This window comes from Phyllostomus discolor, chromosome 8 (genome assembly GCF_004126475.2).
Source record: "Phyllostomus discolor isolate MPI-MPIP mPhyDis1 chromosome 8, mPhyDis1.pri.v3, whole genome shotgun sequence".
NCBI lineage: Eukaryota > Metazoa > Chordata > Mammalia > Chiroptera > Phyllostomidae > Phyllostomus > Phyllostomus discolor.
This window is the reverse complement of record NC_040910.2, coordinates 44,314,648-44,331,598: the sequence shown is the minus strand read 5'-3', so window position 1 is coordinate 44,331,598 and position 16,951 is coordinate 44,314,648. Positions and strand designations below refer to the sequence as shown.

At 39.5% G+C, this 16,951-nt stretch overlaps 1 protein-coding gene and 1 pseudogene across 1 annotated transcript in view; both read right to left on the bottom strand.

Annotated features, from left to right (window-relative positions):
- Nucleotides 1-13,744, bottom strand: part of LOC114503098 (olfactory receptor 7A17-like) — a 43,638-nt gene extending 29,894 nt beyond the window's left edge. The window contains exon 1 of the mRNA XM_036032350.1: nucleotides 13,625-13,744. The gene's annotated coding sequence lies outside the window, so the exon portion shown is untranslated. The remainder of the gene's footprint in view (nucleotides 1-13,624) is intronic.
- Nucleotides 333-13,762, bottom strand: LOC114503385 (annotated as a pseudogene).
- Nucleotides 13,763-16,951: the final 3,189 nt, after the last annotated feature.

The window sequence follows — 16,951 nt, the reverse complement described above, 5'->3', positions numbered from 1 at the left end:
AACAAAATTATATAAATGACCTCAGTATCCAAGTGCAGTTTAGTCCATAAACTAGTATAATTAATGACAATTTTTTCAATAAAACAACATAAATATTACTTGGAATGGTACATGTCATAAGACAATAATTCTGTTAATGTAATTCATATTAACCCATGAGAAATATGAGAATTTCTAATTACACATGGTCCAAAGATTGTATTAACGTGTGTCAGAACTTCTTGCTCTGAAGCTTTGAACTTGTTCTTGCTCTTGCTCTGAAGCTTTGAATATTCATAGGCACTTCTTCAGCCATGTACAATTGCCATGTACCTTGGCAGGTAGGTCCTTGAAATGCCTACCTGCCAAGGAATCTTTCCAAGGCCTTCTTTATGTCCTTGTTCCTGAGACTGTAGATGAAGGGGTTCAGCATGGGTGTGACCACAGTGTACATCACTGAGGTTGTTGCACTTGACTGTGAGCTGTGGGTACCAACTGAGCCAAGATACACACCTAGGCTCGTGCCATAAAATAAGAAGACAACTGAGAGGTGAGACACACAGGTGGAAAATGCTTTATACTTCCCCTGAGCTGATGGGATTCTACATATGGAAGACACAATCTCAGAGTAAGAATAAAGGATCCCAGTAGGGGGACCACCACCCAGCAGCACAGCTGAAAAGTACATCACCATGTCATTAAAAAAGGTGTCAAAACAGGCAAGTTGGACCACCTCTTTGAGTTCACAGAAAAAGTGGGGGATTTCCAAGTCTGAGCAGAAGGACAGATCCAACACCATTAAGCACTATAACAGTGAATCCAGGGTACTCATGATCCAGGACATCAAAACCAGCAGCTTGCGAAGCTGGGAGTTCATGATGACAGTATAGTGCAGGGGGTGACAGATGGCCACATACCTGTCATAGGCCATGACAGTAAGTCATCCAACCCTGCAAAGAGCATAAAAAAATACATCTGACTGATGCATCCTAAATAGGTGATGACTTTGCTCTGTGTCTGAATGTTCACCAGCATCTTTGGGATGGTGGTGGAGGTGAAACAGATGTCTACCAAGGACAGGTTGGAGAAAAAAAAGTACACAGGGGTGTGGAGGTGGGAGTCTGAGCTGACAGCCAGGATGATGAGCAGATTTCCCAACACAGTGATCAGGTACATGCAGAGGAATAGCCCAAATAAAAAGGGTTGCTGTCCAGATGTCTCTGAAAAACCCAGTAGAAGAAATTCTGAAATTGGTGTAATATTGACTGGTTCCATGTGGTGCAGGTGACTACCAAAAAATAGGAAATAATGAATAACTAATTTTCACATTAGCAAGCATTAGTAACTGAAATAAATGCTTCATTTATGTTTTAAAATCCAAAAAATAATTTCCATATTTGGTGTAGAATCTTTTTCTTCTTAAAGCATGTCCTTTGCCATTTCTCATTAGAATTTCCTTTTCTACCATCAACCCATTCTTCAAACACCATGTATATTGCTGTTTTATTTAGGAAGTCGTTCATGCATTTGAGGAATGTACTCATATATTAAATTTAGACCATGTTCCAGCAACTGTTTGGAGTATGGGATGATGAAAAACAAGAGTCTCTAGAAACCAATCATGGACAAAGAATATAATCAAATAAAAACAATAATACAAACATATCCAATGGAGCAGATGTTATATAGAAAGATAAATCACAATAAATGGAGAAAGTTGATAGAAGTTGTTCTTTTTGTCAAGACTTGCCAACAGGCAACACTATAACATGCACCTCAAACAAGACTAAGCAGGAGGCTAAGGGCGAGAAAGTGTTTTCCGTGCAGCAGGAACAGACAGTGCAAAGATCCTGAGTAAGATGATTGTTTCAGAAAGTCAAGGCTCAGAAGGAGCCAGTGTGTCAGGGGCAGGAGTCATGGTGTCAGAGAGTATTAAGAAACAAGGGGGCCTGCATGTTGCTGTTGAAACTTCAAGTCACACAGAGTCCCCTATACACACTTATGTAATTCTTGCACTTTATTAATCTTGTTGCAAAAGCATCCCATGAGTTGAAAAGAATCTCCTCCTTAGTCTTATTTCTTGATAGAGTTCTGCCCACTGGGTGACAAGTCACCTTGGAGTACACGAGCCCAGGTACCCCTGCTTTGAGCACTGCTCTCAAGTTATGGGGCACACACACACACACACACCCTGGCCTACTCATGTATGTGGTCTCCATGTTTGTCTCACTCACTATTTAGGCAAGACTGCATACAACTAAAGCTGTCCAGATCAAGTATCTTTTCCAAAAACAATTTAGACATGCTACCGCCATACTGCTATGGTAAGCCTGCACACACAAATAAGCTTGGAGTTCTAGATTGGAATATCCATTTTATGCACTGTAAAGAAATATAAATGTGGAAAGAGAGAGACCAATAAAATGGACACCAGGATGAAAAAAAAAATCTGTTGATAATAAGCTCAGGTGATCTCTGAGAGATGATGAGGAAGAAATGCCTTTGGATTCTGGCAGCTTTGCAACCCTAAGTACACTCCTTTGAAGTCAAGCAAAAATAATAAAGGAGGAAAGATGTATTTGTCGAAAACACAAAGGTAGTTACCTACATATGGTGTGGAAACACCTTGCAGATTGACTCCAAGTAAAAATTGACCAACAAAATAAATTAGTATTTTACCAAAGTAAATCTCTTTAATAACAAGTAGTGGAAGACTGGCTTTTCCTATGCCTATGCTATAGTTATTTGACCAGTGGGTTTTTATAAAGTTAAAATGCAGTTGGGACAAACTCCTCCATCATTTTTCTCATGTGGCCCCTTTCTTTTTCTTGGACTTTGGATTTGGATCTCATTTTTGGCAAATCAGTAGGCACTGTCAGTTCTGGTTCTATTCTTCATCCAACATGCAAAGGCCTCCGAGGATGTGACAAATAAAGCCTGCACATGCCATGACAATCCATCCTTTCACACAGAGTAACTTTCTTCATGCAATGGAAGCCCGTCCACCTTATCACGCAAACATTTATTTCACTGTACTGTGCCTTCACCATCACAATGGGGTGGGGGAGAGTGACGGGGGGAAATGGAGATAACTGTAGTAGAACCATAGTAAAAAAATAGTGTGGAGGTAAAAATGTAAAATATTGAAAAAAAGATAAAATCCATTCAATTAAAAACAAAACCAAACAATGCCAAATCTGAACAAGCAAGGCTTTACCTGCTTTGTTCACCACTATAGTTATACAAATGTGTGTATGTATTTGTACATTTACTCAGGAACCCATTTAAGTAAAAGTGAAGTAATGAAAGGAATGGCAGGGAAAATAAAACCTAGTTAAACAGAGTGATTTAGCTACTGTGTTAAGTCCATGCTGAAGGCCTCTTTCCTAGGCTACAACTGGAGGACTAAGTTCCTTATTTGTGCCTAACTACTGTGTTAAAGAAAATAAGGGGAGCATCAGAAAGTAATGAAAACAAGATATAAATACCAATGTGCATTAGTAGTTAAATTGACAAAGGCACAGACACAGAAGGTAATATATGATGTTCCTGGATGTGGTGGCAAAGCAGAAGCTCAGTTTTATTTGTTGGAAAAATCAGGAATTAGACCTCAATATATAAGTACATTTAATACATGTTAAGGTTGTATTTCTACATATTTGGAAAGGTTGGATTGTTGAATAAAAGCTGGAAAAATAAACATCCACTTGGAAGAAAATGAAGTTGATCCCCTACCTCTGTCACATCACATGATATCTGGGGGATTGCCTGCTCACTGGAAGAGTAACCAGTCCTTTTAGGTGAAAAGAATGAAAACTATATATTAATATTGATGGGTGGGCCAAACCACCCTAATCAGGTCTAGAGACTCAGCAGTAAAAAGACAGACATATTTAACAAATAAAATGCAAAACATTTTTATGGCTAAAACATCCCTAAAGTCCCATCCCATTAAGAAATAACAATTTTTCTTTTTTTTACTTTCACTTTTTAAATTTTTATTGAATTTATTGGGGTGATATTAGTTAATAAACATATATATGTTTTAGGAGTACAACTCTCTAATATATCACCTGTATATTGTATTGTGTGTCCAGCGCCCCAAGTCAGGTCTCCTTCTGTCAACATTTGTCCCCCTTTACCCTCTTCTACATCCAACCACCATAATTTTTCAAACTCGTTGAAAAGGCTGACAATGAAAACAGTAACCATATAGTAATCTTCCAATTATTCAAAAAACATCAAATATGAATCTTTGATCAAAATCAGAAGAAGTTCAGCAAACAACAAAAAAGTTCTTTCACACCTGTCAGCCTGGAGAAAAACTTAGAAAAATGTTGCATTGACTGGGGTGTAGACTTTTATACAGGTAAAAATGGATACTCTTATTTCTCCTGGCAGAACTGTGAAGTGCTACAACATCGGGAAAACAGTCTGAAGGCAGCTGCACACACTACGAGGACCTGTGTGTCTAACACGGGGCTCCTCAGTCTCTGCAGCACTGACATCCTGGACCAGGTCTCTGTCTGAGGGGTGGTCTCTCCTGGGCATTGCAGCATGTTCAGAGCATCCCTGGACTTTACTGACACCTCCCATGTGACAGCCAAAATGTCTCCAAACATTGCTCAATGTCCCCTGGGGGAACAGTAAATTGCCTCTGGTGAAAAACCAGAGTTTTAACATAACAATCTCAGAATATTTTCTTATATTCTTATAATAGCAATGTATTGAGAAAGTGTACCTTAGATTTCAGGTGTGACCTGCAGAGCCACACTACACAATATTATGTAGACATGGAAATAATGAATCAGCGTCTTATACCCTTTTTGACTGATGGGAAGACCATAGGTATTGTTGAGTAGGAAGGAAGTGTGGACACATAGAAAAAAACTGTGCAACACACAAAGAGCATTTCTGATGGGCCAGGATGCTGTTTACGCATCTGTACAAAAGCCCATGAGTGAGTGGGCTTTTGTGAACATAAAAGTAGGAAGTATGTGAACATAATGTAGGAAGAGAAGATTTAAAGAAAGAAAGAAACTAAGCCCTAATGGAATAAAGATTACCAGCAGGAATGTAATTAGGTTACATATACTGGTCACAAAACTACTGTATGAAAAATAATTAACTGAGAATCAAATTAATTTATTCTAAGAGAGAAAATAATAATAACTTAACAATATTAATATGGGCCACTGATGTCAGATTAAATTGTGAAAGACTTGGAAATAAAGGAATGTTATAGAAAGGCTTTTAAAATCAGGGAGAAAGAAGTATCTAAGTTATAATTTCTTCTTATATAGAGCAATATGGACTCAAATTATCTTATGGAAGGTACAGATAACATTTAGTCAAATCTTTATAAAGAGAGCCTTACAGAGGATTGTAGATGATGCCAATTTTGAAAATAGAGCTAACCTCAGAAGTCCAGACAAGCAAAAAGAATGATGGAGATGTGGGGGGGATCTAAGATGGCGTCGGAGTAGGAAGGAGCAGATTCGGCTTTCCTCTGCTCAGGGGAGAAAATCCTGACCAATCTATGGAGTAGAAAGGCAAGCAACCAACATATTTCAGCATTTTTGAAAACAGAGGACCAAGGATTGTGGCAGAACTGAAAGAACAAAGAACAGATCCTAAGGGGAGTGCTGCAACAAGGTAGGGTCCCAGGACAAGCGTGTGGGCCCGGGGCTGCAGCCCCAGGCCCGGGGCTGCTGCTGGGTTTACCATAGGGTTCTTGCGAGAGAGCCAGGTCAACTGCTCCCTCCCCAGCCGAGCAAGGTCTGAGCGGCTCTGGGAGGAATCCAGGTGCTGGCAAACACACGGGGCAGTGAGCGCCTTTGGAGGCTGTGGTGGACACCAGAGGGACCCAGTCGCACAGCGGACACGGACTCCCAGGGTCACTGGTCTGGCTGGAGCTTTGACGTTGGGAGAAGCCAGGCCACGGTGGGAGAAGCCAGGCCACTGTGGGGAGCGGTGGGCTTGAACGGGAGGAATTTCTCAAGAGGAAGGAGTGAATAGACACAGACACTGTTTGGGGAATTCTCCTAATGTGATCAGTAGCTCCAGCCTGTCTGCATCCCAGCTGTGTGGGTGCGCCTGCAGGGAGAGCATCCCCGCACCCCAGCCCACAGCAGTAACCCTGGGGAAAGACCTGATTTCCACACCCAGGGCCCAAAGCTGAGGAGCCAGTGCGAACTCCACTGGCCAAGGAAGAAAAGCCAAACAAATCATCCTTCAGCCTGCCTCAACCAGCAAGAGCAGAAAAATCGGTTTGGCCACTTTGAAATCAAGAGACTTTTTAATTTGATTATATTTTTTTAACAATTTTTAATTTTTTAAGTTTTATTGTTTTTATTCTCTTTTGATTTCTTTTTCCTCTCTTACCTGATTTCTTGTTTTATTCCTTCCTCCTTCCTGTCCTCCAATTTTATTTCTTCTTCCTTCCTTCGTCTGCCTTTTCTATTTTTTACTTTTTAAAATTTTTTCCTAAATACCTACAAGTGAGACAAAATCCTGGATCTCTGAAAAGACCAAAGTTGAACCCAAAGAAGGAGCATCACAACAGCTGGGACAGTGAGATAAATGTCACTCTGCTATTACAGAGAACCTGCAAGTTATTGCATATTTGTATCATTATTATTTTTCCAGTGTTCCTACATCTTTTTTTAACAGTATTTTTATATCCCTCTTCTTTTTGTATAGCCTGCTTTGCTAGGCTGGATATATTGTATGACCTGACAGCTTTCCCCTGATATCTCTTTCTATACTGTATTACTAATCTACTGTCCTTTAACTCACCTGTGTCCCATCAGTACACTACTCGATGTTCTGTACCCCCTATTCTTGTTACCTAGATGTCATAGACTCTGTCATATGAATGTTGCCATAATATTATTGTAAATAACCGCTGTTCCATGCAATTGTAATTACTTCACAACACCCCCCGCCCCCAGACCTTAGCCCATTTCAAAGTTTCCTGAATTCTATTACTGTAGTGGTTAACTCTATTCTCTCACACACTACACCTATTTACTATCCTTTACTCTCACCTTACCCCAGAATCTGACCTCTCACAACCTCCCTGCTTTATAGATCCAACTCACAATCCTTCCTCCCCCAACAAGAGTCTTATCTTCTTTCCATCCTTTCCAAAAATCAGCTAGCTGGATGGAAGACCACGGTTAACACTATACATAGTGAAAAGATCTCCTATATCTTCCCTACTTGCTACTACTGTAAAGAGCATAGAATTCTCTGTTGCTGTCTTAAACCATTTTGCCTTTCCCTTCCAACTGATGACAAAAAAGAATAGGTGGAGGAGGTGAACACCAGGATACCCACTGGAAGAGGAAACCCAACAACTAAGGAACCACTAACAGATAACAACAGAAGAAGGTGAAGGAGGGAGTAGTAACCACACAAACCTCAATCCAGGATTTATCTGGAAATACAACTAAACAGTAGAGACAGTACCCAATACAAGCAACTGAACAAGATTCCTTTAAACCTTGTACACACAGAAGAACCAGCTTCAACACAACCTTCCCTCACCAGCACAACAAAATACAGAAGGTGGTGGACAGAGTGACCCACATTTAACCAGCCAGTGGGAAGGAACCACCAAAGAAAGACTCAACAACAATCAGAAACCAAAGGCAAACACAAAGCCAACTTAAATGACAGCCCAAGACCAGTGAGCTTGGGAGATCAAGGAAACAGCACCACTGAAACTCACTACTATTCTACTAAAGAAGTTCACAACATAAACCCAGGGAGCCAGAACAGATCAATATAAGAAGCTGAGGCGAACAAGAAGAGTCTCACAAACAATGGGAAGACAAAGAAATAATCCCCAAATGAAAGGAAAGGAGGAAGCATCAAAAAGAATGCTAAGTGAAATAGAGGCCATTCAACTATCAGATATTGAATTCAAAGCAGTGATTGTCAGGAAGCTCAATGAGCTCACAATGAGCTACGAGAAACTACAGGGAAGCTACAATGAACTCAATGAAAACTACATCAGCATAAAAAGGGAAATAGAAACTCTCAACAAGGGCCAAGAGGAAATGAAGAATACAATTTCTGAACTGAAGAACACAGTAGAAGGAATGAAAAGCAGGATCGATGAAGCAGAAGATCGGATCAGCAAGCTAGAGGACAAAGTAGAAGAAAACACCCAGAAAGAGCAAGAAAAGGAAAAGAGGCTCAGAAAAAATCAAGAGGGATTAAGAGAAATGCAAGAAAATATGAAACGTAATAATATCAGTAAAACAGGGATACCAGAAGGAGAAGAAGAAGAACAAGGGATAGAAAACCTAGTCGAACAAGTGATGATGGAAAACTTCCCTAATTTGATGAGACAAAAAGTCACACAAATACAGGAAACACAGAGAGTCCCAATCAAGAGGAACCCAAAGAGGCCCACCTCAAGACACATCATAATTAAAATGGCAAAATGTCAAGACAAAGAGAGAATCTTAAAGGCAGCAAGGGAGAAACAGGAAGTAACATACAAGGGGGGCCCAATAAGGCTAACAGCTGACTTCTCAATGGAAACACTCCAAGCCAGAAGAGAATGGCAAGAAATAATCCAAGTAATGAGAACCAGAGGCCTGCAACCACGACTACTTTACCCAGCAAGGCTCTCAATTAAGATAGAAGGCCAAATAAGAAGCTTCTCAGACAAGAGAAGTCTAAAAGAATACACCTCCACTAAACCAGCTCTGCAAGAGATGCTGAAGGGACTGCTTTAAGGAAAGAAAGGAAAAGAGAGAGTGAGAGAGGATCACACGTACATAAAAGGCAATGAATAAGTACCTATCAATAGTAACCTTAAACGTAAATGGATTAAACGCTCCAATCAAAAGACATAGAATAGCTGATTGGATAAGAAAACATGACCCACACATATGCTGTCTACAAGAGACCCACCTCAGGATAAAAGATCTGCACAGGTTGAAAGTGAAGGGTTGGAAACAAATTTTCCAAGCAAATGGACAGGAAAAAAAAGCCGGGGTAGCAATACTCATATGTGACAAAATAGACTTCCAAAGAAGGTCCATAAAGAGAGACCCAGAAGGTCATTTCATAATACTCAAGGGAAGAATCCACCAAGAAGACATAAATATTGTAAATATATATGCACCCAACATAGGAACACCCAAATACATAAAGAAAATCTTAGAGGACTTCAAGAAAGATATGGACAGCAACACAATTATTGTGGGGGATTTTAACACCCCACTATCAAAAATGGACAGATCTTCCAAACAAAATATCAACAAAGATATTGTGGCATTGAACAATAACCTAGATGAAATGGGCTTCACTGATATTTACAGAACCCTCCATCCCAAAGAAGCTAAATACACATTTTTTTCAAATGTACATGGAACATTTTCAAAGATTGACCACATGATAGGACACAAAACAAGTCTAAACAAGTTCAAAAAAATTGAAATCATACCAAGCAATTTCTCGGATCACAAGAGACTGAAACTAGAAACCAACCCCAAGGAAAAAAACCCAAAACACTCAAATTCATGGAGACTAAACAGCATGCTATTAAACAATGAATGGGTCAAGAATGATATTAGGGAAGAAATCAAACGGTTTTTGGAAACAAATGAAAACGAACTCACAACAACCCAAAACTTATGGGACACAGCCAAGGCAGTCCTGAGAGGGAAGATCACAGCGATACAGGCCCACCTAAAAAAGTTAGAAACATTTCAAACAAACAACCTAACCCTATGTCTACAAGAACTTGAGGAACAACAACAAAGACAGCCCAGAGCCAGAAGAAGGAAGGAAATAACCGAGATCAGAGCAGAATTAAATGACATAGAGACTAAAAACACAATTCTAAAGATCAATGAATCCAAGAGTTGGTTCTTTGAAAAGATAAACAAAATCGACAAGCCTTTCAGCAGACTCATCAAGAAAAAAAGAGAGAAAACTCAAATAAACACTATCAGAAATGAAAGAGGAGACATTACAACAGATACCACAGAAATACAAAGGATTGTAAGAAATTACTACAAAGAGCTGTATGCCAAGAAACTTGAAAACCTAGATGAAATGGACAAATTTCTAGGAAAATATAATCTTCCAAAACTCAATAAAATGGAAGCAGAAAGCCTGAACAAACCAATAACAGCAAAAGAAATTGAAGCAGTAATCAAAAAACTCCCAACACACAAAAGCCCTGGACCAGATGGTTTCACAGGAGAATTCTACAAAGCATTTAAGGAAGAACTAACACCTATCCTTCACAGACTATTTCAAAAAATCCAAAAAGATGGAAGACTCCCAAAATCTTTTTATGAGGCCAACATCATCTTAATTCCAAAACCAGATAAAGACACAACAAAGAAAGAAAACTACAGGCCAATATCGCTGATGAACATTGACGCTAAAATCCTCAACAAGATACTAGCAAACCGCATCCAACAGTACATTAAGAAGATCATACACCATGACCAAGTGGGATTCATTCCAGGTATGCAAGGATGGTACAATATTCGCAAATCAGTAAATGTAATACATCACATAAACAAAAGCATAGACAAAAACCACATGGTCATATCAATAGATGCAGAAAAAGCATTTGATAAGGTACAGCACCCATTTATGATAAAAACACTCAGTAAAGTGGGAATAGAAGGAGCATTCCTCAACATAATAAAGGCCATATATGAGAAACCTACAGCCAACATTATACTCAATGGGCAAAAACTAAAATCTTTTCCACTAAGAACAGGAACAAGACAAGGATGTCCACTTTCACCACTTCTATTCAATATAGTACTGGAAGTTCTAGCCACAGCAATCAGACAAGAAAAAGAAATAAAAGGAATCCAAATCGGAAAGGAGGAAACAAAACTGTCACTGTTTGCAGATGACATGATAGTGTACATAGAAAATCCTATAGACTCCACCAAAAAACTGCTTGACCTAATAAATGAATTTGGTAAAACAGCGGGATACAAAGTCAATATCCAGAAATCAAAGGCATTTCTGTACACCAACAATGAAACAGCAGAAGCAGAAAATAAGAAAAAAATCCCATTTGAAATAGCAAAAAGAAAAATAAAATACCTAGGAATAAACCTAACCAAACAGGTAAAAGACCTGTATTCAGAAAACTACATAACACTGAGGAGAGAAATCAAGGAAGACTCAAACAAATGGAAACATATACCGTGTTCATGGATTGGAAGAATTGATATCATCAAAATGTCCATACTACCAAAAGCAATTTACACATTCAATGCAATACCTATTAAAGTACCAATGGCATATTTCACAGACATAGAACAAACACTTCAGCAATTTATATGGAACCATAAATGACCCCAAATAGCTGCTGCAATTTTGAGAAAGAAGAGTAAAGTAGGAGGGATCACAATACCTGACACTAAACTATACTACAAGGCCACTGTAATCAAAACTGCCTGGTACTGGCATAAAAACAGGCACATGGACCAATGGAACAGAACAGAGAGCCCAGAAATAAACCCAAGCCTCTACGGTCAATTAATATTTGACAAAGGAAGCAGCAACATAAAATGGAATAAAAATAGCCTCTTCAACAAATGGTGTTGGGAGAACTGGACAGCTACGTGCAAAAAAATGAAACTCGAGCACCAACTTACACCTTATACAAAAATAGATTCAAGGTGGATAAAAGACTTAAATATAAAGCGTGACACCATTAAAGTCCTAGAAGAGAACGTAGGTAGGAAAATCTCAGATATTTCACGCAGAAACTTTTTTACTGACTTGTCTCCTAGAGCAAGGGACTTAAAGGAAAGAATAAACAAATGGGACCTCATCAAAATTAAAAGCTTTTGCACAGCTAAAGAAAACAGTATCAAAATTAAAAGAGAGCCAACTGTATGGGAAAACATATTTGCCAATGATACCTCAGACAAGGGTTTAATCTCCAAAATATATCAAGAACTTACACGACTCCACTCTAAGAAGACAAGTAACCCAATTAAAAAATGGGCAAAGGACTTGAACAGACACTTCTCCAAGGAGGACATACAGAAAATCCAAAGACACATGAAGCGATGCTCAATATCGCTAGCCATCAGAGAGATGCAGATTAAAACCACAATGAGATACCACTTCACACCAGTCAGAATGGCCATCATAAACAAAGCAACAAACAAGTGTTGGAGAGAATGTGGAGAAAGGGGGTCCCTAGTACACTGTTGGTGGGACTGCAGACTGGTACAACCACTATGGAAAGCAGTTTGGAACTTCCTCAGAAAACTAAAAATGGATCTGCCTTTTGACCCGTCAATTCCACTGCTGGGACTCTATCCTAAGAATACTAAAACACCAATTCAAAAGAACCTATGCATCCCAATGTTCATAGCAGCACAATTTACAATAGCTAGGTGCTGGAAGCAACCTGGATGCCCATCAGTAAATGAATGGATCAAAAAACTATGGTACATTTACACAATGGAATTCTATGCAGCAGAAAGAAAGAAGGAGCTCCTACCCTGTGCAACAGCGTGGATGGAGCTGGAAAGCATTATGCTAAGCGAAACAAGCCAGGCAGTGAAAGACAAATACCACATGATATCACCTTTAACAGGAATCTAAACAACAAAACAAAACAAAAAAAAACTAGCAAAATATAACCAAAGACACTGAAATAGGGAATAGTCTGACAGTGGCCAGAGGGGAGAGAAGAGGGAATTTCAGGGGGAATGGGTAGGGTTTACAGGAACAAATTTGGAGGACACAATGGAGAGAATACACTGTGACTGAGTGATGGATTTGAGCCCATACAGTTAATAAATACAATTCTCCACATCTTTGTACATAAAAGTACTCAATGACAACAAAATGTTGGTGGGGTAAAACACCTTGAAGTCCTTGATTAGAAGAATGCAATAAAAAGGAGGAAGGAAGAATGAAAGCATGCTGACCCCACTCTGCAAATGTCAGGAATTTGCAGACAATTTACAGTAGAGGAAACAAATGAATAACTAACACACAAAGGTATTCAGGTCACAGGTAATGAAGCAATGGCAAAACTAAGCTATTTAGCACACCTCTTTTTACTTACCAAATAAATTCTTTTCCATGCTAATTGGATAACCAGAGTGAAAGAAGATACTGTGGAATGTACATCTCATGACCACTGTTGCAAGGTAATATTTGCAAGACATACATTGAATATGGACCTGCCTCATCAATATGGAAACAGTGATAAATATGCCCCATGATAAAAATAAAGAAGAGCTGCCCTCACTTTACTGGACAGCTCTCCACTTCTAGTACTCTATTTCCTACTCCCTTTAGTTGCAAAACTCATCGCCCCTGTTCTACTTTCACTTGAAATACTTTATTCCTCCAATTGCCACCTTAGTTGGGCTTCCATCAGTGAGTTGTGAACAATGACCCATGTGTTGCTGACTTCAATGTTCACTTCACTTTTCAGCGAGTGAACTGGAAACAGAAGTGAACTCTTTTGTTTGATTTTCACAAACAAATCATGAACTAGTTAATCAGGGAAGCAAACAACCATAGGCTGATGGATGTCAAGAGACCTCAGGTAAATGTGCTTTACTTGGCTCACACTGACCCTTTCCTGAAGCACCTGCTGCACCCTTGGCCTCACCTGATCAGGAGCTCTGAGATGATAGACTCCCAGTGAAGAAAGTCTAGTCTCCTGGATGGATGATAATGGAGGAAGAAGCTCTCTCCTCAGACAAGACAGCAGGAAGGAGGCAAGCATTGGTCTCCTACACAAACCTAGGGCTCCAAAAGCAACAACCAGTTCCCATTCAGTCCAAGGTCACACATGCTGAGAGGCTGGAGATGAGGAGCTATTTACAGCTCCCTATGTCTGCTCATTAGTTACATTTGTATCTTCTTATTCCAACCTCTACCTGCATGATTTCCCAGTGGGTCTAGACAGAAGGGACCATTTTCCTGGAGATTCTGTGTTCCCTAAAGATCAGCTGGGAAGTCCAGGGAATCCTATTGTTACTTAGTCCCTCCTCATAAAGCCTGTGGGTTCCAAAAGCTTAACCTCCCAGCACTTTATCCCTACCCTCATTTAAAATTTTTCCAAATTTAAGACTGAGCATCCAGTCTGGATTAGAAAACTTAAATCCCCAAATGTTGAATTGTGGTAGGAAATTGGCCCCTCATGTCCACAAAAAAAATTGCTATTTTTCTTTTCAACAAGGGGGAGAACTAAGTTCCTTTGATTAAACCTTGAGTGTTACACACTGGGCTTCATGACACATTGGCCAAAACAATTTGGAATGTCAACCTCATATCCCAAGAGCTGTCATTTAGTCCCTCACTATGAAATATTTGTTACTTGTAATAAATACATTTAGATTTTTTTGCACTATGATCTAAGCTTGGAATTGGAAAGTAAATAGGTTCTTGCCTGTAGCCTCCAGAAGAAAGCTAGTCCTACAAGCATCTTGACTTTAGCCCCATGAGTCCTCAGGAATGTAAGAGCATAAATGTGTTTGTTTTTAAATCACTGGTGTGGTAACTTTTCATTAGCATTAAAAATTGAATACAGACATTTATGCAAAGGATTTTTTTAGGAAATTGAGATAACGTGTCTCATTTCATTCATTTATCCTCCCCTGGGTAAAGGCATTTTGCATTGCATTCCCCACTTCAGTGGAAGACACATATAATCATTCTATAAATATTCAGCCTGTCTGGCTGGTAGGGAATTTCTTCTTGCCAAAGTGTCCATGGACTTCATATTTTATGCTTTTGAGACATTAATATAAGAAAAGGAACTCATTCTAATTTATGTGTACTATTTACTTTAAATTTTTGTGTCTAAATTTCTCCATCTTTAAATTTTACATTAAATTTTATTAAATTAAATTTTATATTTATTCTATTCATTTTTATCCTTTCAACTTTCTCTTAAGTTTCCTTTCAAATATGAGATTATATATGAGTCTCTGTTTGTACACATATATGTGTGTATTTATTTGAAATAAAAATGTACACAAATTATCATATATACATACATACAGGTTTACCTTTTAACCCAGTTTATTTGGACCCAACAAAACACCTCCACATCTTATTTATTTCTTGCAACATTCATCTGAAGTTATGTTTGCTATTCTACTTTACCTTCAGAAATAAGGAAATTGAGGCTCAGGTTTAACAATCACATTGAGAAGCCACTAAAGTTTATTGTACACTTTCTTGACTCCTACACAACTGGAAAGATGAGGTATGGACTACAATTTTTATGGCTTTTATTCATCACATTGTATATTTTAATCATGTTTTGGTTGTATTATACAATTATACTTCAATAAATTACTGAGAAGGTAAAAAGCATATCAGTGCATGGATTGGAGTAGGATCTAAAGCTCAGGTAGCTGATTCACACCGAGAAATGGTAGAAGGTGTCTCTTGTACCTGGGAAAAAAGCAAAGTGCAATCTACAAAAGAAAATAAATAAACAAAATGAAGGAGAAACAAATTCACAGATACAGAGAAAAAACCGATGGTTACAACAGAGGGAGAGTATGGATGAGGGAGTAGCAGGAAGGAGATTAAGAAGTATAAACATCCAGCTATAACACAAGTCATGGGGATGTAAAGTACAGCATAGGGAACAGAGTTGATAGTATTGTCATGATTATATACAGTGACATGTGGTTACCAGACTTACTGTAGTCATCACTTTGTAAGGTATATAAATATTGAATCACTATGTTATATACCTGAAATTAATATAATTTTGTATGTTAACTATAATTAAAGATAAATTTTAAAGGTACATTTGGCAATAACTACATAGGGGAGGCTAATGTAATCCCCATGGTTTTCTGAATGTAGAAGAGGAAGGGAGAAGATAGAGCTGGTATCAGAGCAAGGATTAAAAATGTTACACTGCTGCCTTTAAAGATTGGTGAAGGGCAGTGCCGTCAGAGAAATGGCAGCATGAGAGATCCCCTTGGTCTCTCCCCCAGAAATGTCAACAATTTGAATGGCTATAATTTGACAAAGGATTCTGTGCTCATGTACATGTATGCCTCAGAGATCTGCACATTGAAACATTTAAAGGTGGGCCAGAGGGACCAAATGGGGGAGACAAGAACATATGGTGGACTCAGAAAAGGACACAGCACAGGGGCTTAGATGCAGCTTTCAGGCAGTTGGCATTCCACACAAAGAAAAAGAACCACTGAGTCCTGCTGTTCTCTAGACTCCCAAAGCTCACTTTCTGTCACTCTTGGGGTCAGGTTGTGGAGCACTTTATCTGCAAAGCCAGAAATGGTTACTGTAAAATCACTATTTCCCCTGAGTAAAGATTGAACTCTGTCACTGACTCCAAGTTGGGGTGCTGAGGGACCCCCACAGAGGTCCAAGTTCACCTACAACAAGAAGGCAAAACAAGAAAGTCAGTCAGGTTGTGGCAGGAGTGCCCTGACGGCCCTCATTTTAGGTAGACTGCCCTCTTAAGCTGGAGCAGCAATTGTTTTATCAGCGCACTAACTTCCACATTCTGCTTCTGTAGCCCGCTCCTGCCAGAAACTGCACTCCTCCCCTCTCCTGCTTCTGCCTTTACAGCAAGTATATAAGCAAGTCCCAGCCTAAGCTCGGGGCCCAGAATTTAGAATCTGCCTCCTCTGGGTCCATGTGCATGAATAAAACTCCCCCTCACAAACCCGGAAGCTGTCTGAGTCATCTTTTCTGTAACATTTTGGTTCCCTGACTGGGAAACGACTCACGTGAGCAGGCTGATGGCCTCTAGTGAAGGCGGCCTCGAGCGGCTCGTGGGGTCTAGTGGTGAAAAGGAGGCATGTGCCCTGGTGATTTCAGGTCCTGGACATCCCAGGCTCTGCGGGCTCGGCCTCCTGACTGCTCTTTGATCCAGGCTGCCGGGGTGTGAACTGGTGAGACCTGAGAAGTCGCCCATCTGGTAAGTGCCCCAGGGACCAGT